General features: G+C 47.9%; 1 protein-coding gene across 1 annotated transcript in view; it reads left to right on the top strand.

Annotated features, from left to right (window-relative positions):
- The first annotated feature begins 16,396 nt into the window (after positions 1-16,396).
- The window catches only part of DNMT3B (DNA methyltransferase 3 beta), a 46,788-nt gene continuing 35,680 nt past the window's right edge, over positions 16,397-27,504 (top strand). The window contains exon 1 of the mRNA XM_077832026.1: positions 16,397-16,466. The gene's annotated coding sequence lies outside the window, so the exon portion shown is untranslated. The remainder of the gene's footprint in view (positions 16,467-27,504) is intronic.

Genomic DNA, 27,504 nt, shown 5'->3' with positions numbered 1-27,504 from the left:
CTTTACAAGTGAAAGGGCTTTTCCTCTGGCCAGGAGGGATTTTAAAGGTGTTTACCCTTCCCTTTATATTTATGACACACCCACACTCCCTCACCAGGTTTCCCTGCTTCCCCACCTGGGCTCCCCACCCCGTGCACCCCCACCCGGGCATGCTGTGTCCTTCCCCCCTCCTGGGCACCCTGTGCCCCCTCACCTGGGCACTCAGCACCCTGTTCCCCCACCTGGGCATGCTGCACCCCCTTACCTGGGCCCCCCACACCCTTACCCCCTGGGATCCACATGCCCCCTCACCTGGGCACCCCACACTCTGCCCCCCTGGGAACTCCATGCCCCCTCACCTGGACACCCAGTGGCCTACCTCCACCCACCTAGGCACTGCGTGCCCTGCTCCTTACCTACCGGGCACCCTGTGCCCTGCCCCCATTCACCTGGGCACCTGTGCTGTGCCCCCCTCACCTGGACACCCAGTGCCCTGCCTCCACCCACCTGGGAACCCCATGCCCTGCCCCACTCACCTGGGAACCCCATGCCCTTCCTTTCAACCTATCTGGGCACCCTTTGGCCTGCCTTCTCCCCTACCTGGGGAGGTGCCTGCTTACCCACTTGGACACCCTGCACCTCCCCACCTGGGCTCCCACACCCCTATCCTGGGCACCCCACACTCTGCCCCTTACCTACATGGGCACCCCGTGTCCTGCTCCCCCTCCCGGGCAGTCCTTGCCCTTCCCCAGACACCTTGTAGGGTTGCCAGTTTTGTTTGGAGGTATTCCTCCCCCCCCCTTCATCACATGTCATGATCTTTAATTAAAGATTAATCTTTAATTAATCTTTAATTCCTAGTGACTCCAGGATAATCCTGGAGGGTTGGCACCTCCATCACCTAGTATCCCCTCCAGGCACCAGTGCCTTGCCCCCACCTCACCTGGCCACCCACCACCCAGTCCACTCCCTCCCGACTCACCTGGTTTCTTTGTCCCCTCTACTCACCTGGGCACTCAGCACCTGCCCTCTCCATTCACCTGGGCACCCAATACCATCCCACTCACCTGCAATCTAGCACCCTGTCATCTCCCACATTTTGCACCCAATACCCTGCTCCGTCACTCAGCTGAACACCCAATACTTTGCCTCTCCAACATGCTTGGTACCTGGGCAACCAATACACTGTCCCCCAATACAACTGGCACCTGGATAATCTGCCTCCTACTCACCTGGGCACCCAAAAATTGCACCCTGACACACACACACACCCCCCCGGTACCAAAAAAATAGCCTACTTCTGCTCCCTCCAAGTACACATTTACACATACAAACATTTGACTGGTGGTGCCATGGACAACATATTCATCATCACAGATTCCAAGGCCAGAAAGGACCACTGTGATCATCTAATCTGAACTCCTGTAAGACACAGGCTAGAGACCTGCCCCAAAATAATTCCCAGAGCAGATCTTTTAGAAAAACACTCAATCTTGATTTAAAAATTGTCAGTGGAGCGTCCACCATGACGCTTCGTAAATTGTTCCAATGGTTAAACATGCTCATTGTTTTAAACATTTGTCTTATTTCTGTTCTTGTGTAGCTTCAACTTCCAGACATTGGACTGTGTAATCACTTTATTTGTTAGATGGAAGAGCCCATTATTAAACGTTTGTTCCCCATGTACATACTTGCAGAATGTAATCAAGTCACCCCTTAACCTTCTCTTTGTTAAGATGAGAATATTGAGTTCCTTGAATCTGTCCTTATAAGACATCTGTATTCTAATCCTTTGACCAGTCTCGTGGCTCTTCTCTGAACCCTCTTCAATTTATAAACATTTTTCTTGAATTGTGGGAGCTAGAACTGGACACAGGATTCCAGCAGTGATTTCACCAGTGCTAAATACAGAAGTAAAATAGCCTTGCGACATCTACTTGAGATTCCCCTCTTTGTGCCTCCCAGGACCACATTTGGGCAGTTATCACATAGGGAGCTCATGTTCAGCTCATTATTCACCATGGCCCCCAAATCTTTTTCAGAGTCACTGCTTCCCAGGATAGAGTACATTTAGCTATATTAAAATCCATATTGTTTGCATATGTCCAGTTTACCAAGCAATCTAGATTGCTCTGAATCAATGACCTGTCCTGTCCTGAGTGCATTTTTTACCACTCCTCCATTTTTTGTGTTATCTGCAAACTTTATCAGGGATGATTTTATGTTTTCTACCAGGTCCTTGATAAAAATTGTAAGTAGCATAATGCTAACCCCATCTCCAGTCTGCCTGACACACACCCTCATTGCTGCCAAACAAGCCCTGCTCCTAAGCTCTCTTCCTCTCGCTAGGCATGGTTCAACAAAGCAATAACAAATACATAGAATATAGAATATCAGGGTTGGAAGGGACCTCAGGAGATCATCTAGTCCAACCCCTGCTCAGAAAGCGGGACATGCCGTATATTCTTGGCCCTTCACTCAAACCCAGGGATTGCGAGATATCTGTAATATCACCTGTGTGCCAGTAGCCTGAGCATTCAGTGTCCTTTACTCTGGGTGGGAATTACTCAGGGCTTGTACACACTGCTACTTATGTCGATATAACTTATGTCACTCAGGGGTGTGACTAGGCCACACAAGTTACACCAACCGAAGCACTCTCTTCCGTTGGCATAGAGCGTCTTCACCAGAGGCACGACAGCGGCGCAGCTGCACCAATGCAGCTGTGCTGATACAGGGCTTGCGCTTCTAGCGTAGACTAGCCCTCCTTTGCTGCTCTTGGCCTTCAGAGGCTTCTCCCTGCTGCATGGTTGCTGTAATTTCCCCAGACTCTGGTAAGTGGGAAAAAGGCATTGTGGGCGTCCATCATTATTCCCTCTTGAGTCTTCCACCCACTTGCTTGCTTTAAAGTAACATGGGTTACACATCTGTTATTTGTTCTGTTTTTCTGTTCTCAGTTCTGCTATTAACGCGAGTGTTTGCGAACGCTTAGCTCACTTCTGTATAAAACCGTTTGGGCTATCTTCAGAACGAAAGGCCCCGTACAATTGTCCACGTTCTCATTTGCAATGGAAAGCGACAGTCAGCGTCAGCAGCATGGCAGTCTGCAGCACTTTCACTTTTCACAAAGGCAATACATACATACTGGTCACTCAGGCAGCCAGTCAGAGACTTTAAGGAAAAATGGATCTGATATCACATTGACAGGGAAACAGATTAGGTCCCTGCTCTTGGAAAGTTGCAAAGGGGTAGCTGGAGGCCCCAGTCAAGTATTTAAGCACATGATCAGTTCCATTGTCTTCAGTGGGAATACTCCCAGTCATCAAGTTAAATACGTCGCACAGCCGATGAAGTGAGCTGTAGCTCACGAAAGCTCATGCTCAAATAAATTGGTTAGTCTCTAAGGTGCCACAAGTCCTCCTCTTCTTTTTGCGAATACAGACTAACACGGCTGCTACTCTGAAATTTGACTTCAGTGGCATTGGGATGGAGTGCAGAGGGCAGCTGTAATGAGGGTAAGAAGGTGACACTTTTACAATCAAATAGTCACTTTTCCAGCCATAGTTACAATTGAGGCCCTTCTCCAGCAAAGCACTTTAGCCTGTGTTTAACTTGATGACTGGGAGTATTCCCACTGAAGACAATGGAACTGATCATGTGCTTAAATACTTGATTGGGGCCTCCAGCTACCCCTTTGCAACTTTCCAAGAGCAGTGACCAAATCTGTTTCCCTGTCAATGTGATATCAGATCCATTTTTCCTTAAAGTCTCTGACTGGCTGCCTGAGTGACCGGTATGTATGTATTGCCTTTGTGAAAAGCGAAAGTGCTGCAGACTGCCATGCTGCTGACGCTGACTGTCGCTTTCCATTGCAAATGAGAACGTGGACAATTGTACGGGGCCTTTCGTTCTGAAGATAGCCCAAATGGTTTTATACAGAAGTGAGCTAAGCCGCAAAGCACCAATGTTAGAGGAGATGTTTACTGGTGGTCTGACTAGAAGAATCAACTCCAAATTTTTTTTCTATATCTATTAATATCACAATTATTTCTTATACAACCTGAACTCAGTGAGACTGTTGATGTGAGAAAATTACTTGTATTGTGGCAGTGTTTGCAGGCTTGAGTCCTAAGTATATGAAACACTTTAACCATAAAGAACAGGAGGACTTGTGGCACCTTAGAGACTAACCAATTTATTTGAGCATAAGCTTTCGTGAGCTACAGCTCACTTCATCGGATGCATGTAGCTCACGAAAGCTTATGCTCAAATAAATTGGTTAGTCTCTAAGGTGCCACAAGTCCTCCTGTTCTTTTTGCAAATACAGACTAACACGGCTGTTACTCTGAAACCTGACTTTAACCATATTTTATCTGAAAAATAAAAGAGGCTCATTTGTGCTAAATTTTAATACATCAGTTAATATTTGTAGCTAAAAGAAAAGGAGTACTTGTGGCACCTTAGAGACTAACCAATTTATTTGAGCATAAGCTTTCGTGAGCTACAGCTCACTTCATCGGATGCATACTCAAATAAATGGGTTAGTCTCTAAGGTGCCACAAGTCCTCCTTTTCTTTTTGCGAATACAGACTAACACGGCTGTTACTCTGAAATCTATTTGTAGCTATAATCCTCCAAACCCAGCAAAATCCAAGCAAAATTACCCTGAGGATTGCACTACAGGAACAGCTGTGAAATAATGGCAAGACAACTTTCTGTAGGACACTGGATCCTGTGACAAGTTTCACAATATGGCACTTAACCAATGTGCTTGCATCCTTCTCCCTTTCCCTGGGGAATGCTTTAAGACAGTTAATAAAAGAACTTGTTAATGTGGGGTTGGGTGGGAAGTTTAGCACTGTTCCAGTATTTCTCATGCAGCAAGTGGAATCCCTAGGAAACTCTGAGTGTCCAAGAAGAAGAGTTCTAATCAAAATACATGTTCATAATATCCTGTTTTAGCAATCAGCAGGAAACTCAGCAATCACACCTCATAGGACATTGAATATACCTCTGAAGTGAGGTATATTACAGAAGTCCATGGTGCTGCACTAGCGTTTCATAAAGTACTGTTCAGACCATTTTTTTGGTTTTGGTCGCACTCTTTGAAGAAAGACAGTCAAGGAGGAGAGCGTATAAGTTGGCCAAATAATGCGATAAATAGAATGGAGTAATTTACATATGAGGAGAGACTGGTATCTTGTAGTGTGTGGAGCTGTGTAACTGAAAGGAGATAGTGTCACTTGGTTTACTTTCAATGTAGAAGACTCTTAGGTCCCATACCATTGCTGCATTTCTTGCATATCTAAAACTCCCTTTGGCTACCGTGGGTGCATGGAAATTCAGGCTCAAGTTGAAAGAAAGTTTCTGTCCTCAGTCATCAGATGTGGGGACATGTGCATGTCCTGAGCCATTCTCATGCAGAATTTGTCACTGATTGACTCATCACAATAGTAGATATCAATAGCATTTGTTATGCTGCAGATAAGCCCTTTGTAATATGTAACCATCAATACTGGAGAGCAAACAGCAAGAGGAAATAGCAGGCAAAAAGGAAACAAGGAAGCATAAAAAATGATTTGCTTTAAAATGAGTCCCAGGATAAGCATCTCCTGCTTTGAAAATAAATTTCACATCTTCAATTCAGCATCTATTTTCTTTAAATTGAAAAGTGTCTGCTCAGCCTTTACTTGGCAGTTGGAACCCATTAGCCTGTGAAAATTCCTTATTCTGTTTGTGGCAACATCTAAACACCATACACCGACGTTTTGCACTTTGATAGCATCTTCTATCCAAGGATCTCAAAGCACCTAACCAACATTAGTGAATGGAGCCTCATAACACCTCAATAAAGTAGGGAAATGTTTTCATTCCCGTTTTCTGGATGGGAAAACTGAGGCAAAGAGAGATTAAGTGACTTGATCAAATTCACAGAGTGAGCCTGTCAATGAGTCAGGAATACAACTCTGACCTCCTGACATCCAGACTCATGGATCAGACCACCCATTCTATTATGTCTGATCTACAGTGAAATCTCATTTGGAGTAGATCTTGGATAATACCTGTACCCCTAAGGAAGTGGTTCTCAACTCTGGTCCACCGCTTGTTCAGGGAAAGCCCCTGGCGCGCCGGGCCGGTTTGTTTACCTGCCATGTCCGCAGGTTCAGCCGATCGCGGCTCCCACTGGCCGTGGTTCGCCGCTCCAGGCCAATGGGGGCTGCAGAAAGCGGCGTGGGCTGAGGAACGTGCTGGCTGCCCTTCCCGCAGCCCCCATGGGCCTGAAGTGGTGAACCGCGATCGGCTGAACCTGCGGACACGGCAAGTAAACAAACCGGACCGGTGCACCAGGGGCTTTCCCTGAACAAGCGGTGGACCAGAGTTGAGAACCACTGCCCTAAGGGTATGTCTACACCGCAGCTGGAAGTGTGTCTCATGTCTCCCAGCCCATGTAGACAGACATGCACTCGGTCCAGTCAAGTCAGGGCTCTAAAAATTGCAGTGTGGACATTGTGGCCGCCCCAGTACAAGCCTGCCTGGCTCCGTGAGTCCATACGTTGGCAGCTAGCCGGTGCCACAACATCTACATTACTCTTTTCAGGGCACTAGCTTGACTCTGTCTCTTGGGCTGGGAAGCACACCCCAGCTGCAGGGTAGACGTGTTTTTCTAAAAGATCTGCTCTAGACATTGTTTTGGGGAAGTTCTCTGGCCTGTGTTACATAGAAGGTCAGACCAGATGATCACAATGGTCCCTTCTGGCCTTGCAATCTATAAAGTCCTTTCCTATTTGTTGTATTGACTGGTTGATGTTAAAGAGCTGGTAATGCCTGATAGAGAAATTGGAAACAACTTTTCTGGGAGCATTTCTACTCACACCAGGAGACTTATTTGAACAAGATTTTTGTTTCTCAGAATTTCAGCTCCTCCTCCAGGTTATTCCCCTCTGGATCCCATCATCCTGTGTAACATCACAGTCTTCTGCAGGAGCAAATTATTATGAATATTGCACTGTAGGTGTACATAACATAGTAAACAGTTTTGGCAGCACTGAGAGCTGTGGCTGGCAGTCAGGACTCCTGGGTTCTACTTCCAGCTCTGTCACTAACTTGCTGTGTGACCTTAGACAAATCACTTCCTCTTCCTGTGATTCATAAAAACATAAGAACGGCCATACTGGGTCAGACCAAAGGCCAATCTAGCCCAGTAACCTGTCTTCCAACAGTGGCCAATGCCAGGTGCCCCAGAGGGAATGAACAGAACAGGAAATAATCAAGTATCCATCCCTTTTCGCCCATTCCCAGCTTCTGGCAAACAGAGGCTAGGGACACCATCCCTGCCCATCCTGGCTAATAGCCACTGATGGACCTATCCTCCATGAACTTATCTATTTCTTTTCTGAACCCAGTTTAGCAGTTCATTTCTGAACCCATCTGTGCAGTGGAGATAACAATACTTGCCCAGAGTTGTAAGAATGAATTCATGTTTGAAAAGGGCTATGGGGTCCCTAGATGAAAGACAGGTTAGAAGGGAAGAATATTCTAGCAGTAAAGATTACATAAACCCAAAGCAGTGGTTCAGGGAATTCGAATCACTTTCGTTTAGGCCCCTGGTTGCCACATTCATATTCTCTCTCTGGGAAAAAGGAGGTTTTCTGGTCTGCTCCCTCCGAGCTGTGTTGGTGATGTTCCTTTATATGCCTGTCTTTGGAAGGTTTAATACTGGGCTCTACAGTCTTGCTGAAAGTATTGGTTAAACAGATGTCATTGATTATTAACCTATTTTGTAATTAAAGGGCTGTATTATGTGGTCCTGCCCAGCCCACAGGAAGCATCCTGTAAGAGCGATAACACTTCCTATCTAAGAATAAAGAGAATTTCCCAACAGGCGTGAAGCACCAGCCCAGCTATGAGTGGAGGCGAGCTGCTGGTTCTCATGCACGGTAGCATAAGGGGACTTTCATGCAATCAGAACAGAGTTAAACCTACACTTAAGCACACAGGGACAGTAAAGGCATGGCATATTGCTCCGTTACCATTCATAACAAACACACTGCAACTTCCTTTTGTGTCGCGTCTTTCATATAACCCCGGGAGAGCAAGCTGGGGAGATGGGCAGAGAAATTTTTCAAAGGAGCTTTGAAATGGGATGGATGGTCAGTGTGATATACGGAGGTCGTTCCACTGCAGAGAAGCTCACCAGCAAGACTGAGGGACTAAGTGAAGTGCGAGGCTAGATAAACCCATGGGATGGGGAAGGAATGGGGTCCATGTGATAAAGTAGGATGGAAAAAAATCATGAAAGATTTTAAATTCTAGAAGGACAGATCCACACTGGGTTCTGAAATCAGTGGAGAATAATAATAACAAGTAGTAAATATTATTATTGTTATTGGATTTGTTGTGGGGAAGGCCATTGTTCTAGGTGCTGTACAAATGCCTACAAAGATATGGGGTGAAATCCTGACGCCTATAAAATCAATAAGAGTTTTGCCATTGACTACAGTGGAGCCAGGATTTCCCAGAGTCCCTGTCCCAAGGAGCTGACAATTACAGAGCAATGTCGGGTGAAGAGATGAGGATGATGTGATGGAGCACATTGGTGCTTCTTTATATGTTTGAGAATGCAGAAGAAGCCCTCTGCCCATGCAGGAGTCTGGAAATCTGGGACGTAAGGGGACCAGAGGAGGGGGAATTGAACTAATGAAAGTGATGCGAGATATTATTTATTTTATCATATTTTGCATTGTGGAGTGCTTCGGAGCCTCAGCCACGGACTAGCCACTGTGCTCTACAAACACAGAACAAAAAGATGGTCCCTGTCCTAAGGAGCTGACAGTCTAAGTATAAAACAAGAGACAACAGATGGATACAGACAGGCAAGGGAGCACAAGGAAACAATTAAATTGGGGGAAAACAGTAGGAGTGATATATCTTGATTTTTGTAAGGTTTTGACATAGTCCCACGTGACAGTCTTATAAGCAAACTAGGGAAATGTGGTCTAGATGAAATTACTATAAAGTGGTTGTATAACTGATTGAAAGACTGTACTCAAAAAGTAGTTATCAAGGGTTGCCTGTCAAATCGGGAATGCCTCTCTGATGGGTCCTACAGAGGTCAGTCCTGGGTCTGATACTATTTAATATTTTCATTAATGAGTTGGATATTGGAGTGAGAGCATGCTTATAAAATTTACAGATGACACCAAGAGGGTTGGGGTTGCTAGCACTTTGGAGGACAGGATTAGAATTGAGAATGAACTTGAAAATTAGAGAATTGGTCTGAAATCAACAAGATGAAATTCAATAAAGACAAATGTAAAGTAGGACACTTAGAAAGGAAAAAATGAAATGCACACCTACTAAATGGGGAATAACTGGCTAGGTGGTCGTACTGCTGAAAACGATCTGGGTTTATAGTGGATACACCGAATATGAGCCAAAAATATGATGCAGTTGTGAAAAAGTCGAACATAATTCCAGTGTTTATTAACAGGAGTGTTGTATGTAAGACCCGGAAGGTAATTGTCCTGCTCTGCCTGGCACTGGTGAGGCCTCATCTGCAGTACTGTGTGCAGCTCTGGGTGCCATACTTTGGGAAAGATGTGGATAAATTGGAGAGTCCAGTGGTGAGCACCAAAACTGATAAAAAGGTTTAGAAAACCTGATTCATGAGGAAAGTTAAAAAAGTTAGGCATGTTTAATCTCAAGAAAAGAAGACTGAGGGGATGTAACCTTGTGTAACCTTTAAGTTGAAATGTTCCCAATTAATATTAAGTTGTTAAAGAGAAGGGTGCAATAAAACCAATTTAGTTTTCAGGTTTGAGCCTTTAGGTCGGTTACAGCAGAAAATGTATTTAGTAGAGGATCACTAGGTGACACTTGGATTGATATAACCAAACTTTATTTAAAAGGAAAATAATTAGTTTAGCAAACAGGCATGCAATTACCACTTACACCATAGTACAGTTATACTTACACTCCAAGATGAAGTAGTGTATCCAGGGGTGATCCTTCTGCTGCCATAGAGTGAAGTGTAATCCTGGGACCTAACAGTAGTCTGTGGATGTTAATTGGAGCTCACTTGCAATTTGGCAAAACTACACCTTTTATCCTCTGTTATAAAACTAATTAACATTAAACTGCCCTTTACCATAATTATATTTCTACCACCTTCTTATTGGCTCTTTAATTACACATTATTTAAATTAACATCTGCACCAATGTCCTTCCCATACTATCAATATAGATAGCATTTGAATAGAACATTCACAGTTCTCAAAAACACTAAAAACCTTGCTTAAATCAGTTATAACCAAGAGATAACAGTAACATAACCCTGGCTTATGGCCTTGCTAATGCTTACTTTCCCGTAACACTCTGTCTTCAACTTGTTTCTAACTTTTTCACACTAGCAATTTCCATTTCCCATACAACCTAGGCGCAAAACCTAACTTCTACTTACTTTTTTAATCCAAACTATACTCTTGGTTACAAGGGGGACCTGATAGTTTTCCAATACATTAAGGGCTCTTATAAAGAAGCTGGGAATGAGTGACAGGGGATGGGTCACTTGATGATTACCTGTTCTGTTCATTCCCTCTGGGGCACCTGGCATTGGCCACTGTCGGAAGAGAGGATACTGGGCTAGATGGACCCTTGGTTTGACCCAGTATGGCCGTTCTTATGTTCTTATGTAAAGAGGACAGCAATCAGTTGTTCTCCAAGTCCACTGAAGGTAGGATAAGAAGTAATGGTATTAATCTGCAGCAAGGGAGATTCAGGTTAGATGTTAGGAAAAACTTTCTACCTATGAGGGGTTTCAGAGTAACAGCCGTGTTAGTCTGTATTCGCAAAAAGAAAAGGAGTACTTGTGGCACCTTAGAGACTAACCAGTTTATTTGAGCATGAGCTTTCGTGAGCTACAGCTCACTTCATCAGATACATACCGTGGAAACTGCAGCAGACTTTATATATACACAGAGAATATGAAACAATACCTCCTCCCACCCCACTGTCCTGCTGGTAATAGCTTATCTAAAGTAATCGGCAGGTTAGGCCATTTCCAGCACAAATCCAGGTTTTCTCACCCTCCACCCCCCCACACAAATTCACTCTCCTGCTGGTGATAGCCCATCCAAAGTGACAACTCTTTACACAATGTGCATGATAATGAAGTTAGGCCATTTCCTGCACAAATCCAGGTTCTCTCACTCCCTCACCCCCCTCCAAAAACCCACCCCCATACACACACAGACTCACTCTCCTGCTGGTAATAGCTCGTCCAAACTGATCACTCTCCAAGTTTAAATCCAAGTTAAACCAGAACATCTGGGGGGGGGGGGAGGAAAAAACAAGAGGAAATAGGCTACCTTGCATAATGACTTAGCCACTCCCAGTCTCTATTTAAGCCTAAATTAATAGTATCCAATTTGCAAATGAATTCCAATTCAGCAGTTTCTCGCTGGAGTCTGGATTTGAAGTTTTTTTGTTTTAAGATAGCGACCTTCATGTCTGTGATTGCGTGACCAGAGAGATTGAGGTAGTTCAGCTCTGAAATAGGCTTCCAAGGGAGGTTGTAGAATCCCCCTCAAGAACAGGTTGGAGAAACGCCTGTCAGGGATGCTCTAGGTTTACTTGGTCCTGCCTCAGCACAGAGGGCTGGACCTAATGACCTTTTGAGGTCCCTTCCAGTCTTACATTTCTATTGTTCTGTAATATGGCTCAGCAGGATGAGCAGTGGTCTTAGTGCAGCAGCCTAAGTGTGGGCATAACAGCAAAGGAGAGTTTTAAGAAGGTTTTTGGAAGAGGACCATGAGGTAGATGAAGGCATAAATGAGGAGTGCAGCAGAGGTGCTGTTGGGGCAGTGGTATACACACGCAATGCGGCAGAGAAGGCAAGAGGCCAATCTGCAGGCAGATGAGATGTCGGAAAGAAGGAGTTCAGGGTCAGGGATGACACAGGAGTTACACATGGAAGGGCTGAGATGATTACTAGAGAGACAAGGGGGATGGTGTAATATCTTTTACTGGACCAAATTCTGTTGGTGAGAGAGACAAGCCCATCTTACCCAGAGCTCTTTCTAGGGTCTAGGGCGTCACAGCTAAATACAAGGTGGAACAGATTGTTTAGTGTACGTAGCACTTATTTTAAGGGACCATTCAAGGTGAAGTGGCCTGTTAACACCTCTGCAGTCATAGGACAAAAAGAGGGGGTGTAGAGAGTTACAGATTTTTCTAATAAGCCATAAATCCAGTGTCTCTGTTCAGGCCATGACTCTTAGTGCCTAGCAGAGTTATGAATTTAAGCTCCCAGACTCATCTTCTGAAAGTGTCCTGCAGGTTTCCTTTGAGGATGAGGACTGATAGGTCAGATAGAGAGTGATGGCTTTGTGAAAAGTGTTCACAGTGATAGGGTGTCTTTATCTTTTGTCATTTTCCTGTGTCAGTTCATTCAAGTGCATAGTGATTGTCTGGTTTCACCCACCTAGTTGTTATTGGGGCATTTAGTGCGCTGGATGAGTTATACTGCATGTTGTGATAGGCATGTGTCGGCAGGGCCATCCCTAGGAAGAGGCGGGGCCCGGGGCGGAAGTGGCGGATTCGTCTCTTCTGGGACCGACTGCGCCGGCCAATCACACTGGCCCTTGGGGCCCCCCAAAGCATGGGCCCCAGAGTGGTCGCCCCAATTCGCTGTACCCAAGGGACGGCTCTGTGTGGGCCCCTGGATCTTGAAAGGTGTGTTATGGGGGGTGTTGATCATTGTAGCAGTGGAGCTCTGGCTGCAGGTTTTCCATCGGTTGTTCTGGCAGGGTCCGGTGCATGTTACTAGAACGCAGCTGTAGTGAAAGCTGAGGACATGTCCCTTTTGATCGGAATGAATGTTACTGATTCAATGCAGTTTTGTTATGATGGTCATGACAGATAGTGCCTTTTTGTGCTGGATGGTTAACGGGCTCCATGTATTTAAAATGAGGGCTGAAGAAGACCAGCAGAGTGATAAACTGCTCAAATAAGTTTGTTAGTCTCTCAGGTGCCACAAGTCCTCCTTTTCTTTTTGCGGATACAGACTAACACGGCTGCTACTCTGAAAAAACACTTCTCGTTACTGGAGGGATACCGTCTCTTTCCAGACTTCTCTGAATCACCCTGACAGGGATGTGCAGCGAAACTCAGCTCCAAGGCCCCCACCCTGCAACTCCTTCCAGGCAGATGGACCCAGGGCTCTGTGTGGAACAATGCTGGGGAGCACTTGGACTCAAGGGTTCAGTGTGTGGAGCAATGCTGGAGAGCACATAGCCTTGGAGTCTGTTTGCCCAGAACAAGTTGCAGGATCGGGGCCCTATTTGGCAGGAGTGGCTGAATTAATGAACTGAGCATATTGGAAGGATCTATAAAGGTTAATTTAAGTACCAAATCCTCTCAAAAGGCATGTCCTTTCTCCTCCTGATCCACAGACAAACTCCCTTTACTGTTGAGAAATAGATTCAAAGCATCATTGCATTTTACCCAGTAGTGTTGCTATGGATGGGTGGTGGGGACGGGGGACGTTACATTATAATCCAGTACAATGCATCTTTGTTTTGTACTGTGCCTTTCATACAAACAATATCCCCCCAAATGCTTTCCCTAAGTTAAAAAATAACAGAAGGGGAGAGGACATGAAAAGGGGCATTTTCCAATGAGCTTTGAGTGAGATGGAGAGTCAATGGGGAGAAAAGTATCAGGGGGTAGCCGTGTTCGTTTGTATCCACAGAAACAACAAGGAGTCTGGTGGCACCTTAAAGACTAACAGATTTATTTGGGCATAAACTTTTGTGGGTAAAAAACCCACTTCTTCAAATGCACGAAAGCTTATGCCCAAATAAATCTGTTAGTCTTTAAGGTGCCACTGGATTCCTTACCAGGGAGAAAGAAACAGAAAGGATTTTAGCAGAGGAGCAGAGTTTGTGGCTCCATAAGGCAGAAGAATGTGGCTTGGCGATAATCACAAATTCTGTTCTGAACCATGGCCTACAACATCTCAAGAGTCTGGCTTATGAAAACATTTTATTTTCCAAATTTGGAAAAACAAACAAAAAATAAAACCTATTTGCCTGGTTTTAATCTTCCCAGCAGAGAGCAGATTAGCTATAGGTTTAGGTGGCTTTTTGTTTATTGAAACGGCAATCTCCAGTGTTTCAGAAGGCTTATCCAGGACTAGGTTTTTGGACTTTTTCCTTTATTCACTTGTATATTTTGCATGTGCAGCTCCATTTTTCATCTCTGTCTTTTGCATGAAGTGGAAGAAAGGTCTTGGAGTGAGAGTCCCAGTTCTACTATGTATTCCTGTGTTACCTTGGCTAAATCACTTTGCCTCTGTGAAATAGGGATAATAATATTCCTGTCTCTTACAGGTCTGTAGCAACCTACTGGTGAATCAGGTACAGAAAATAATGGCAATTAGACATGAGGCATTAAACCCCAAATGCCCTCTGATACCTTGTCCTGGGCAGAAACTGGGCACATTGTGTCTCTCTCTCACCCAGACTTCAAAATTTCTGTCCCCTTTTTAAACATTGGTAACCCCAGTTTAGCTTGTCATGAGGATTTTGCATTTGTTGTGAGGCTTCATTCATGTTCAAAAACTGCTTTGAAACCCTCAGATGTGTAGATATGCAAAGTGCTGTTGGCAAAGTGACTCTATCTTGTGTAGGCTGGTTGATCTGAAGGTTATGGGGTTTACCGATCCTTTGGTACCGATCCTTTGGTTCCAGCTGGCCATCGTGGGATGATTGGCTCTTTATTTTGATTGCAGTGTGTTTTTGTTGTTGTTATTTAATATTTAGAACGTAAGAACGGCCATACAGGGTCAGAACCAATGATCCATCTAGCCTAGTATGTTGTCTTCCAAGAGTGGCCAGTGCCAGGTGCTTCAGAGGGAATGAACAGAACAGAAAAGGAGTACTTATGGCACCTTAGAGACTAACAAATTTATTTGAGCACAAGCTTTCGTGAGCTACAGCTCACTTCATCGGATGTATACAGTGAGCTGTAGCTCACGAAAGCTTATGCTCAAATAAATTTGTTAATTTCTAAGGTGCCAAATTTCAGAGTAACAGCCATGTTAGTCTGTATTCGCAAAAAGAAAAGGAGGACTTGTGGCACCTTAGAGACTAACCCATTTATTTGAGCATGAGCTTTCGTGAGCTACAGCTCACTTCATCGGATGCATCAAAAAGGTGCCAAAAGTACTCCTTTTCTTTTTGCACATATAGACTAACATGGCTGCTACTCTGAAACCTGAACAGAACAGGTAATCCTCAAGTGATCCATCCTCTGTTGTCCATCCCAGCTTCTGGCAGGCAGAGGCTTAGGGATACCCAGAGAATGGGATTGCATCCCTGACCATCTTCATTAATAGCCACTGATGGACCTATCCTCCATTAAATGTATCTAATTCTTTCTTGAACCCAGTTATACCTTTGGCCTTCACAACATCCCCTGGCAGTGAGTTCCACAGGTTGACCGTACATTGTGTGAAGTAGTGCTTCCTTTTGTTTAAGCCTGCTGCCGATTGATTTCATTGGGTGACCCCTGGTTTTCCTTATGTGAAAGAGTAACTAACACGTCCCTATTCACTTTTCCCGCCCCATTCATGGTGTTATAGATCCTGGTCATATCCCCCCTCAGCGGTCTCTTTTCTAGACTGAACAGTCCCAGTCTTATCAACCTTGCCTCAGATGGAAGCTTCTCCACCCCCCTCGTCAGTTCCGCTGGCCTTCTCTGGCCCTTTTTGACCCCTAAGGTATCTTTTCTGAGATGGGGGCGACCAGAACTGGAGGCGGTATTCCCAGTGTGGGCCTACCCTGTATTTATTCAGCGGCATGAGGACATTTACTGCTCATTACTGTATTATTTATTGGGCTCCTTCAGCGTCCCCGGGGCGGGGGGGAACCGGGGCGGGGGGGGGCACGCTCCTTGCCCCGAAGGGCTTGGGCTCTGCGCGGGACAGCCCGCCGGGGCCGCGGCGCGGGGAGAAGGGGCTCCCCCCTGGGGAGAAAGCAGCTGGTTTCACGGACCGTCGGGTTCATTGTCCAGCGGTGGGAGCCGACGTGGAGTGTCCCGGCGGCCGGGGCCGGGGCCGGGGCCGGGGGCAGCCTCCTGCCCCGTGCAGCGCCGGGGGGGGCGCAAGCCGGGTTAGTTCTCTCCCCCCGGGGCCCACCTGCGGGGCCTCCCGCTGCGGCTGGCCCGGGCTCGGGGGGGACGCGCGGCGGCCCGGCCCTGGCCCCCAGCCCCCAGCCCCCGGGGTGGAGCAGCCGCAGCCGGAGCCGGAGCCGGAGGGGCGGCCCGGCCCGGCGCGGGGAGGGTTAACGCGCCAAGTAAACGTAGCTTTGCGGTTGCCAGTTTCCGATTCGAGACCCGGGAAAAGTCACGCCTGGCTCCCAGCGCCCGCCGCGGGCTGCAGAGCGGCTCCGCGCGCCCGCCGGGGCCCGGGGGGGGGGCGCGGAACGGTGAGTCCGGGCAGCAGCCCCCGCCCCCCCAGGCGGCGCCGGGGGCGGGGGGCCGAGCCGGGGGAGGGGCCGGCCGGGCTGCGGCAACAATCGCTGCAACTTTGTATCCAGGAGCGAAACTTTCTGCACCCATGTGAGCGAGCGCGGGGGGGGGGGGCGCCGGGCCGGGAAGGGGGGGCCGTGCTAGGGGAGTAGAGCGGGCACGGGACTTCGGGGGGAGCCGGGCTGGGAGGGGAAAAGGGGGGGCAGGGACGGCTGCGGGGGGGGTGGGGGGCAGAGCCGGATACAGGACCGCTGGGGGGCAGAGTCGGGATGCGGGGGTGGGGGGAAGGAGCCTGGCGGCGGCGGGGGGGGGCAGAAGTTGGCAGGGACGGCTGGGGAGTAGAGCCGGGCTGGGGGGAGCCGGGAGGCGGGCAGAGCCGGGCACGGGACCGCTGGGGGGGCAGAGCCGGGCTGGGACGGGGGGAGCAGGGAAAGGAACGATCCGGGCACGGGACTGCTGGGGGGGCAGAGCCGGGCTGGGACGGGGGGGGCAGGGAAGGGAACGAGCCGGACACGGGACTTCGGGGGGGCAGAGCCGGGCTGGGATTGGGGGGGGCGCAGAAAAGGGAACGAGCCGGGCACGGGACCGCTGGGGGGGGGGGGCAGAGCCGGGCGGGGGGGGGCAGGGAAGGGAACGAGCGGGGCACGGGACCGCTGGGGGGGGGCAGGGAAGGGAACGAGCCGGGCACGGGACCGCTGGGGGGGTAGAGCCGGGCTGGGGGGGGCAGGGAAGGGAACGAGGCGCGTACGGGACCGCTGGGGGGGCAGAGCCGGGCGGGGGGGGCAGGGAAGGGAACGAGCCGCGTACGGGACCGCTGGGGGGGCAGAGCCGGGCCGGGGGGGCAGGGAAGGGAACGAGCCGCGTACGGGACCGCTGGGGGGGCAGAGCCGGGCGGGGGGGGCAGGGAAGGGAACGATCCGGGCACGGGACCGCTGCGGGGCAGACTCGGGATCAGACTCCGGATCCAGCCGCCGCTGGTCCAACATCGGCAGCAAAGGCGCCGGCAGCCCCCGCTGGGCGCCGGCCGGGCTTTGTCTGGGGTCGGCGGGAGGGGGAGGGGGAAGGGGGGGAGGGGAGGGCGTTTCGGGGTGGGGGTGGGGTTGAGGGTATTTTGATTTGGGGCTGGTGGCTGTTCTCTGAGGTCATGGGGCTGATCTCATTAGGGGATTGTCGCTGGTATTTGGAGCTGGCTTGGGGGTGATGGGATGATCGGGGCTGGTAGTTGGGGGCGGGGATGGGTTGCTGTTGGGACCCTTGTACAGAGTCTCACCCGCGGATTTATTGATGTTCGCTAATAATAGTCCTGGTGGATGCTCCCTCACTGGCCATTTTAAACCAAGATCTAAAAGCTCTGCGGTGGGGTTACCTTGGGGCAGTTCCCCGGCCTGGGGTGTGCAGGAGGCTCAGACTCGCTCCAGGATCACAATGGTCCCTTCTGGCCTTGGACTCTATGGAGAAGAATGTCAGGCTGCAAAAAGAGCTTCACCTGGGGGATGAGTAACTTGTCAAAGCCGGACGGACACACATGGCTTGGGGGATTATCCTGAGAATTTTCATACATCCACAGCTGTGGGTTTACAAAGCCCAGGAGTGCACAGTAGTAAATTTAATCATTATTTAGGTCACTGGTTAATGTTGGGAACCTTCCCTCTCCCATACATTAGTACTGTTTGTTTCAGCCAGACTTTTAGTTGGATTTTCCCTCATGTTCTGGGTGGGAAATTGGCAGAGGGATGGGGATTATCTGGAACACAATGAATTTGGCTCAGGGAGATTAAATGACTTGCCTAAGGAAACCCAATGAATCAGTGGCACAGACAGAGATAAAACCCAGTGAGCTGCTCTAATCTGTAGGTAACATTATATTAAGTGTTCCCCAGATTTAGGCATAAAGGGCCATATTTTTAAAGGAACCTCAGTTTGGCCTCCTTTTCAGATTGTTGCATATGAGTATGTGCAGAATTGTGTGCCACAAACATAGAGTGTTGGGTTCTTTTAGCTGTAGGCTTTAGGAATGGGTCAAACAGCTTGATTGCCTTCCAGTGTATTTGTTGTCATGTCTTGGAAGTTCACACTTATTTCTGGGAAGAGTTTTTACACAGAGATGAAGGATGGTCCTGGGGGTACAACAGTAGGAGCTCTGTGTTCAGTTCTCTGCCCTCGACGCTCTGCCTCCCACAGCTGAAGTGTGCAGTGGGGGCAGTGTAGGGCTGCCTATGATGTCACAATGCAGTGCCCATGGCAGGGGAATTCTCTGGCTGCTTGTGGGCTGGTTGGGGAGAGACAGAATGCCACCTTGGGTAAATCACTTAATCTCTCTGGGCCTCAATTTCCTATCTGTAAAATGGGGATAGCAATCCTTCCTTTGTTTGTCTTGTCTGTGTAGATTGTAGTCTCTGTAGGGCAGGGACCTATCTCCATGACTGTGTACAGCACTCTGCCCAATAGGGCCCTGATCTCAGTTGGGACTCATAGGTGTTACTGTAATACAAATGCATAAATAATAACAGCTGTAATGGTTCCCCACTGGGACCTGAGTTATGGCATTTGCATGCTCAAGTACCTTTGGATACATTCCTAGTTTTTTGACCGGTTGTCTGGAAATACCTTTTTTGTTTTTGTTTTTTGTTTTTAAAAAGCAGATCTCGGCTGGTTACTAGGGCATCAGGTTACCCCTGGCCTGGGGAAGGAAGGGGAGAGGGAATTCTTCAGTGTTGAGACGTTTCACTGCAGGTTCCATACACCGAGCCTTCAGGTAGTGACCCAGTTAAAGAAACTGCACTTTATTCTGCTTCATCCTCCCAAAGGCCAATGAGAAGAAACTCCCTTGGTGATATAATGGGGAAGGGGCTAGGTGGTGCCTAAGAAGCCAATTCTGCAGCAGCTCTGGAGCTTGCCCCAGTCCCAGGTGGATGGGAAATGCAGCTGGATGGAGACCCATGGGGAAGAGCTGAAAGTTAGGGTCTCTGTGGTTGGTAAATGTGTATGAGAGAAAATGATCCACGGAAACACAGACAGTAGGAGATTGGAAAGAAGCGAAGGTTCCCCTGGGCCCAACTGTAGGGGATGCACTTACTTGCTTCTCTGCAGGTACACTCAGTTACTCCATTTCTTCCTAAATGACTGGCTTGTTTATTGCTGTGGTTATTGTTATAGCATTGAAGTCTGAATGATGGGCCCGGGGCAGAGGGCGGGAACAGGCGTGGATGGAAAGAGTGAGGTTTTGTTGCTTTATTTCTCTTTGTGCTGTTGCTTGTATGTGTTTAGCACTGGTGAAAGGTGCCCAGCTGACAGCCGTGGAAACTGACAAACTTTTTCTACATAGCAGGTGCAACTCTCTGCTACTTCCTGCTTCAGCCCAGACCTGGGAGTAATTAATCTCTTCTCTGCATTGGGGATTTGCCCTGGTTAGAGAACTCAGAGAGAACAAATAACATGTGATAGATGTTAGTCCCAGTTGCTCAATGCATTACTGGAAGATGCTCAGATACTGGGGTAATGAGCATGGGATACGAACCCATATAGAATAGAATACAGTAGAATAGTGACTGGCCATGTGTGTAGCTGCTTCAGAGCAAATGCCTAGGCCTTGCTTTCTCTAGGCAACAAGGTATTTTTTCACCACTTTTTAGCTAACACATGGTGACTCACACATTAGTGAAATCCTAGTGTGGACAAGGCAGCTGTCGTTTTAAAATGTGATGCCAGGTTGAGGTGAAGGTGGGGGTGGGAGCAGGGGCGGGAGAGGATGAAATAACAAAAAAGAGACAGACGGTAGAGTTAAAATTGGGGAAGTCTCCAAGCCTGTGATTGTGGGTGAAAAAGGGGAAACTGGCAGCAAGGGCAGGGGGTAGAAACAGGAGGTGGGTGGGGCAGGGAAGGGACTGGCCTTTTTAACGAGCACATCTGCAAATCAAGAAGTTCCTTTTCTTATGAAACTGCACACCCCAAGTACCTCTTTACTTTTCAGGATTAGCGGAAAATGCTCTATTTTAGGGAGAATGAAAGACCATTTGGGAAGTGATGGCCCAGAGCTCCCAAATCAGCCATTGGTATCAGCTATTTCTTTTTGTCATTCAAATGGTTTTTGGGTCATGGCTGACATCCCAGCCATCATGTAAAATGCTTCCCTGTGGTCTTTTGACATGCACACAGAGGTATCTACAGGCAAAACCAGGCTGTTTCCATTGCACTCTTTGCACCTACAGAGGAAATGTACCTGATGAGGGTAACTCTGTTTCCTCTGGAATTAAAACTGAAACTAGCCCAACTGCATCTTCGATGAGGACTGGGAGGGTATGGAGTCAGGTCATTGAAGCTGCAGTAGTCAGCAGCGACGGACACGGGGCCTAGGGGGACAAGCAGGTTCCGAAGGGCGGAAAGGCCTGGAAATAGTGTTTCCAGGGGAAGCTCAAGTCAGGGTTTAGAAGGCAAGGCTGTCTCTGCCTTCCTTCTCCTGAATGTAGAGGGTAAGCTCTTTAGGGAAGGGGTGGATCTGTGTTGCTCTGTAAGCAATGAATAGTACAACATGATCTTTACCCAGCATGGCAAACCTTAAATGGCCTGGGCTGCAAAGCTGGGATCTGGATCTGATCTCAACAGTTTCATTGTCTCAGTGGGATGTAACTTTTGGGGGCGAGATCATGGTTCCAGATGCAGAAGTATCCCGGGAGTAGCTGGGCCCAGCCTCTTGGAGGGCTTTGAATATCGGGATCAAGACCTGGAACCATTCTATTCTGTTCTATATAGGTTCTTACACTGTGCTCGTCACCATAGTACCTGAGTGTCTTCCCAGTCATGCATTAAGCAACTGTGACTATTACATGTTTGTTCTCTCCTTCTCTCCCCAGGGGAAGAAGTGTGTGCAGGGGGGTGTTTAGTTTTGGATGTTTTTAATTTTTTTTAATTTTTATATATAATCTGTATATACACACATTGCTATCTGTGTACGCTAGAGAAGGCAGGTCAAAGAAATGTACCATGCGTTTGGAGCGGAAAATGGGGAGGTTTGGGTTGGTTCTTTGCTCCTGGAGGAGTTTGTTCTCAGTCTGGGGCTGGCCCCTGAAAAAAGCTCTGTCTCCTATATTCACTGGAGCTTTGTATTCAGTGGGAGCTAAGTGCAGGGAGCAGGGCACTGGAGTGGTGTGTTAATGGACAATGGCTGTGATGATAAGGAGGTGGGCTGTTGCAGATCCTGTTCAGTATCAGTCAGAGCTTTTTCAGGGTGTGCACCTTCATTCCTAGATTTAATGGGCTGCAATAAACCAGGGCTGGCAGTCACAAAAACTGGGGTCACCCTGGCCAGGTCTTTGTAGTTTTTTAACTTGCTTTGCACCATTTGGACTGGTTGGTTACTACCCTCTTCCATTCATCCTGGACAGTGAAGCAATATTTTCAAAAAGTGAGTGCTGAGGCTGTCCCAAGAAAATGTCCATGCAAATAGCCATCTGTTCCATGCCTGTACGTATTTTGCAGGCCCAGCATACAGCCTGTCTTTTGAAAATTCAGCCCCGAAGCCCGTATGGTGCGTTCTGGCCTGTTTCACTTTCTGGTACAGTTGTGGTGTATGGGATACCAGCTCTGTAGGAGAATGTTTACTTTCAAACAACACACAGTTCTTTTCAATGAAATACTAAAAGACCCCCAGTGAAACGTCGGAACTCCTTAGCTCTGGGGTTCACCATGAAGGAGAGTCCTTTCTGAAAGCCACGTGCGTTAGACCCCCTTAGAGAGCTGTGTTGCTGGGGGAGCCTGACTGAGATGCTCACAAGAAATCACAGCCCTCTTAAAAATAGTAAGGCATTTTACTGGATCAGCCCAGAACATACCCTTGTCTGAATGAAGATTACAGGATTCAGCTCTTTAACGATTCGAGCTGTTGCTGTAGATTGCTGTACTGTAATACCCAGGGCCTGCCTTCACTGCTGAAAAAGCTTTTTTTTTTTTTTTTTTTACCCTTGGGGTGGCTATCCCGCACGAGGGAGCCGGAGGTGAAAACACAGTGGAGATGTTTCAGAGTAACAGCTGGGTTAGTCTGTATTTGCAAAAAGAAAAGGAGTACTTGTGGGCACCTTAGAGACTAACCAATTTATTTGAGCGTCCGATGAAGTGAGCTGTAGCTCACGAAAGCTTATGCTCAAATAAATTGGTTAGTCTTTAAGGTGCCACAAGTACTCCTTTTCTTTTTACAGTGGAGATAAGGCACTTGATTTAGTTTTACCGCTCGGGCCAGCCCTAGGTACCTGCCTGGGGTTGAGCTTTGGGGTTGTGGTTAAACTCAAGTGCCTGGTCTTTGCTGTGTTCTCCCTCCGGATCGCTCATGCACGCTAGGAAGGGAAAAACGCAGCTTGGTTAGAGAAGCCCTCCGTAGCAGTGGTGGCTGGAGTGGAAACAGGAGTAAGCCCTTATTGCCCGCTACAGACTTTGAATGTTTGTGTACTAACCAGCCGTGATCAGGCAGCAAAACCCAGGTGCAGATTTTGGACATCCCTGAGTTCTAGGCTGTTCAAAGCCGGGATTCTGGTGTAGACTTATTCTAAAGATAGAGGTAATTTGCAAAATTTGGATGTGGATGTAGGGGTGGGTTTCAAGATGTTTGGATCCAGGGTTCAGGGTCTGTCCTGTCTCTAGTAATAAACTCCTAATATTCAGTAGTAACCTGAAATCTGTGGAGGGACCCTGGAGTCCCTAGAGAGAGAAACTGTGACCTTTGCTGCCTTTGTTTATGAGGTGTGTGAGTCTGTTACTCCCAGCTTCCGGGTGAGGCATCTCGGGGGAGGAAATGCTGCTCCCCCTGAGCTGCTAGCTGCAGTAGTCAGCAGGCCTTTCAGGTCTCTGAGTAGCTGAGGGGAGTCTAGCGAGTCTGGGCAGCTCCCAGTAATTGTTCATTTGGTCTGAGAGCAGATGTGCTGGATCAGTGGGATTGCTACAAACAGCTGTAGGGGTTTACTTAGCTTGAGACTCTCTCTTTCTTCTGCCCCTGTGTTCAGACACTGTTGTTGTGCTCTGGGGAAAGGATCTGAATGTGCACTTTGTGGGGACTTTTTGCTTTTGGCAGGTGTGGGATGGACACCTGACTGATGACCTGTGTCAAGAGCGTAACCAGTCTTAATGTCAAAACGTCTTCTCTAAAAGTTCAGTCCAGACGGCTCCTTTATGCTTGTCGGATGAGGTGAAAGAAGAGCTGAAAGCAGAAACCTCAATTGTTTCTGTACTGCCTATAACACATAGATTACAGAGGCATTTATGTCCAAGTTGAGAGAGAGAGAGAGAGAGAGAGAGAGAAAAGATAGGATTCTCCCACCCAGGCCCTGGTCCTGGATGCAGAACTACCTGGAGAGGAAATCAGTGACCTGGTCAATGGGTACCAGCACCCCTCTGCTCCTAGGGAAGATTTCACTAGGTCCTGAGTCAGGTAAGATACCAGTGACGTCAATGGGAGTTTGGGTGAATATGGGCCTCAGGTTCTGAGCCGGTGGGAACAGCAGGTCCTTCATGCTTCTCAGGATCAGGCCCTTCAAGTTGAGTTAAAAATGTCCCAGGAAAAACATGGGTTTACACTGGGAAAAGTTGTAGACAACATTCATGTCACATCATGGCTCCTGCTACACAGCAGCAAGATGGCTTCCTTCACTGGTCCAAGGGAAGATGCTGCACTGCAGCCCTTTGGTCCAGAGTGCTTCTGAGATAGTCTGGGAGCTTCCGTTTACTAAAAGAGGACCAAGCAAGGACATATTGGGAGGGCAGGAGACACGTGGGCTCAGGTGAAGTGCCCCTCGTTGCATGGGAACTGCTGGACAGGTTGGGGGGAGGGGGGGGAGAAAATAAACCCTTGTCTGAATAAGAGAAAAAGAGAGAGAGGAGAAAAACAAAAACCCGCCCTGTCTTTGTTCTTTGGCTCAAGACTGTGCATCCCAGCTGACAATCCACAGCTCAGGAGGCCCCAGGGTGACATTAAGGATGTATGTTTGCGACAGTGATGAGAAATTCTGGCCGACACAAACGCATGGTGCGCTGAGTACTAAGCAGAGCAGACCCCATTTTGTGCACCGGTGTGTTGCTGTGACTATGGCTGTGCTGGCAGGAGAATGCTCTAAGCACCCATTCTGCTGCGTCTGCATCAGTGGAATTGGATCAGGCCCCAAGCAGAGATTGAGGCCCTCCACAGAACTCCTTGTGGGCCCCTCTTTGTTCCCACACATGTGTGTTCTCCAGAGAAAGAGCATGACCCCTAGTGGGGAGCTGTCGGGAAATGGAGGGTTCTGTTTTTAGGCAAAAATGAAGACTTTTAGAACCAATTGCGATTTGAAAAATCACTTTAGTTATAACACTGTTGCCTGCACCCTGTACAGGGTTATGAGACCCTATTCATCATTACATTTCTGGTGGGGAGCGGAGAATTTAATTTTGTAGGTGACAGACTCTCCCGTACTTAAACCACCAACTTATTTAAAGTTATAAATGTTTGATCTCTAAATGGGTGATGGGTCCAATTGGGCCTTCAGTGATCCTGCTGCAACCACAGTGAATTCACTGGCTATGTCTGCAATGAAGATGTTTTCAGTCCTCCCCCCCAACCCCCCCCCTTTTTTTTTTCCTTTTCTATTTTATCCATTTTTTGTTGTTGTTAGTTTCTGAAATCTGCAAAACACTTTGGAACGGCACTGCTCGGATTGGATTCAATGAGGGAAGGGCTGGGCTCTTGATAATTATTCATATTGTAGGGCTGGGCCCAATAACCTAATACTTATTTCATGTATGGGAGCAGGATCAGGCCCAAACCTGCAACCTCATGTCCTTTAGATCCACAGTAGCTGTGTCGTTCTCAGGGGATCTTTGCTGATTAGGAAAAGGTGAAGCTGGTGCTGATTCTAGCTGGATGAGGGGAAGTTAGACCAAGGAGGAGGAAATTCTAATAAGACACTCAGGATGCATTTCCTACCCCTAGAGCTGATGTGCTGTGTTCGTCCAGAATGGGTCAGATCCTACTTCCGGTGCAGTGAATGGCAGTTGCCATTGACTTCCATAGGAGCAGGATTGGGCCCTCCCTCGGCCAGTTGTCACAACTGAGCAGTAGTAGCGAATCCATCTCACTGCCAGTTCTGAAATAGTTTTATCCCCCTATAAACAATTCATTAGGTGGGCCAGTGGCTCTAGACTTGGTTAAATGGTTCCTGTGGTTTGGCTGAAGAGAAAACATTTTAAATTAATAATTACTCTGACTCTATCAAGATTATGCCCCTACTTCAGTTGAAGCCCTTCTGCATAATTAAACACGCCTGGCTGCTGAGCCCCTGCTCTCAAGTAGCTTGCGACCCTGTGCCTCCCAGGGTTCATGGAAGGGATGCATGCTCTCAGCTCCACCCCCTTTGTGCTCCCTGCAACTTCAGTATGCTAGCACCAATGAAACAAGGAGCAGGCGTTGTCCCTGGCTCCTGAATCTCCTCTGGAAAGTGGGACTCACAGGCCTAGTCTGCTGGGGGAGAAGGGAGCGTAAGGGGGCCCTTGAATGTCAGTGCTGGGGGAGAGAACACTTCCACTGCCTCCCTGCCTAGCTTCTCTGGTCACATCTTTCTCTGTCCCATATGGACCACCGTGAAAACAATGCATGAGACTGGCACTAGCCTTGGTTAGGCCAAAGAGTAGAGGAGAGAGTTGGAAGATGCTGAGAATGGATTGGAAGAGGCAGAGGCCTGAGGCAATGTCAGGGTAGGGCTGGAAGTGTATTTTCTGGACTACATCAGCATTAATCCAGCTCACCACCAATGTGACTGAGAGCAGAATTTGGCCCTCTGTTTTTCAGCAGACATATTGTATGGGGTGGCAATGGCTGTCCCCTAGTCAGTTTAAAGCATCCCATAATAAGCTGGATTTTTAACCCCCTTCACACCACCTTCTGCAAAAAAAGACCTGTGCTTTCTGCCCTGTTGCCTTCTGCAGCTCACCTCAGGGAGAGGAGGTGCGTGGGCAGTTTGAGAATCAGAAACATTTTAAACATTTGAAAAAGCCCCTGCCCTGTTTGGTTCTGTATTTCTGACTTTGTGGTTCATTCTGTCTCCAAAGGAGCTTGGATAAGAATCTCACAATGGCTTTGGTTTGGTTGCCCCTGCTGAGAAGGGCCGGGCAGCATTTTAGTGGGAGATTTATATCTGTTTAACCAGACACTACAACTGCTTGCCAGTGCAGAAAGAGAGTTGTTTAAGCTATTGATATTGGTGTAAATGCCAATAAACTGAATGTTCGTAACGGACCTTGTCTTGATGTCAGGTTTTGCAGTTGCAGCAGCTGCCCTCCCAAAGTAGCTGGAGCCGGGCTGCGATTGTGGGGACCTGAGCTGCTAACCTGCTGTATTTCTTTATTTTCTATAGGGTGGGTGGATTTTTGTGCAGAAAGTGTGCTATTGTGTACGTGTTGTCTGGACTCCCCGATAAACTCCTTACATTAGGAATCAAAGTTGTTGCGTTATTTGGTTTTTTTAGAACTAGAATAAACCACGTCTCCTGGGCCGGATTCTGCAGCTCTCGCTCGGTCTTTGCTGCAACCAAGCCCCCTTGGAATTCAGGGGGAGCTGCAGCTGAGTGTGATCTGCATGACTTTGTCCCCACTGGCTGTCTGGCTGGTGCATTTTAATATTGCTGCCCCACCTCATCCTATTGCCCTGAGCTACAGGACAAATCCCCTCTGCACATTTCTCAAAGGAAAATAACCAGTCTAGTGGCAATATGGGGACTTGGTTTTCCCTGGTAATATAGGCTTTTTGGAGACATCTCTTTCCTCCAGCATGACTGGGGACAGCAGCTTGAAATCCGGACCAAGAAATTCCGCTCTAGATTAAGGATGTCCATCCAGTCTGTTAGATTGGTATTTCTCCTCTCATGCGCACCAGGATAAATTGAGAGCAGCTCCATTGAAGTCGCTGGCATGTGAAACTGGCCTGACTTCAGGACTAATGCCTAGACGCGCCGTTCAGATTGTTACCTGGCCCCATGGAGAATG

The sequence above is a fragment of the Eretmochelys imbricata genome, chromosome 13, assembly GCF_965152235.1.
Source record: "Eretmochelys imbricata isolate rEreImb1 chromosome 13, rEreImb1.hap1, whole genome shotgun sequence".
Classification (NCBI taxonomy): domain Eukaryota; kingdom Metazoa; phylum Chordata; order Testudines; family Cheloniidae; genus Eretmochelys; species Eretmochelys imbricata.
This window is presented reverse-complemented; position numbering and strand designations above follow the sequence as displayed.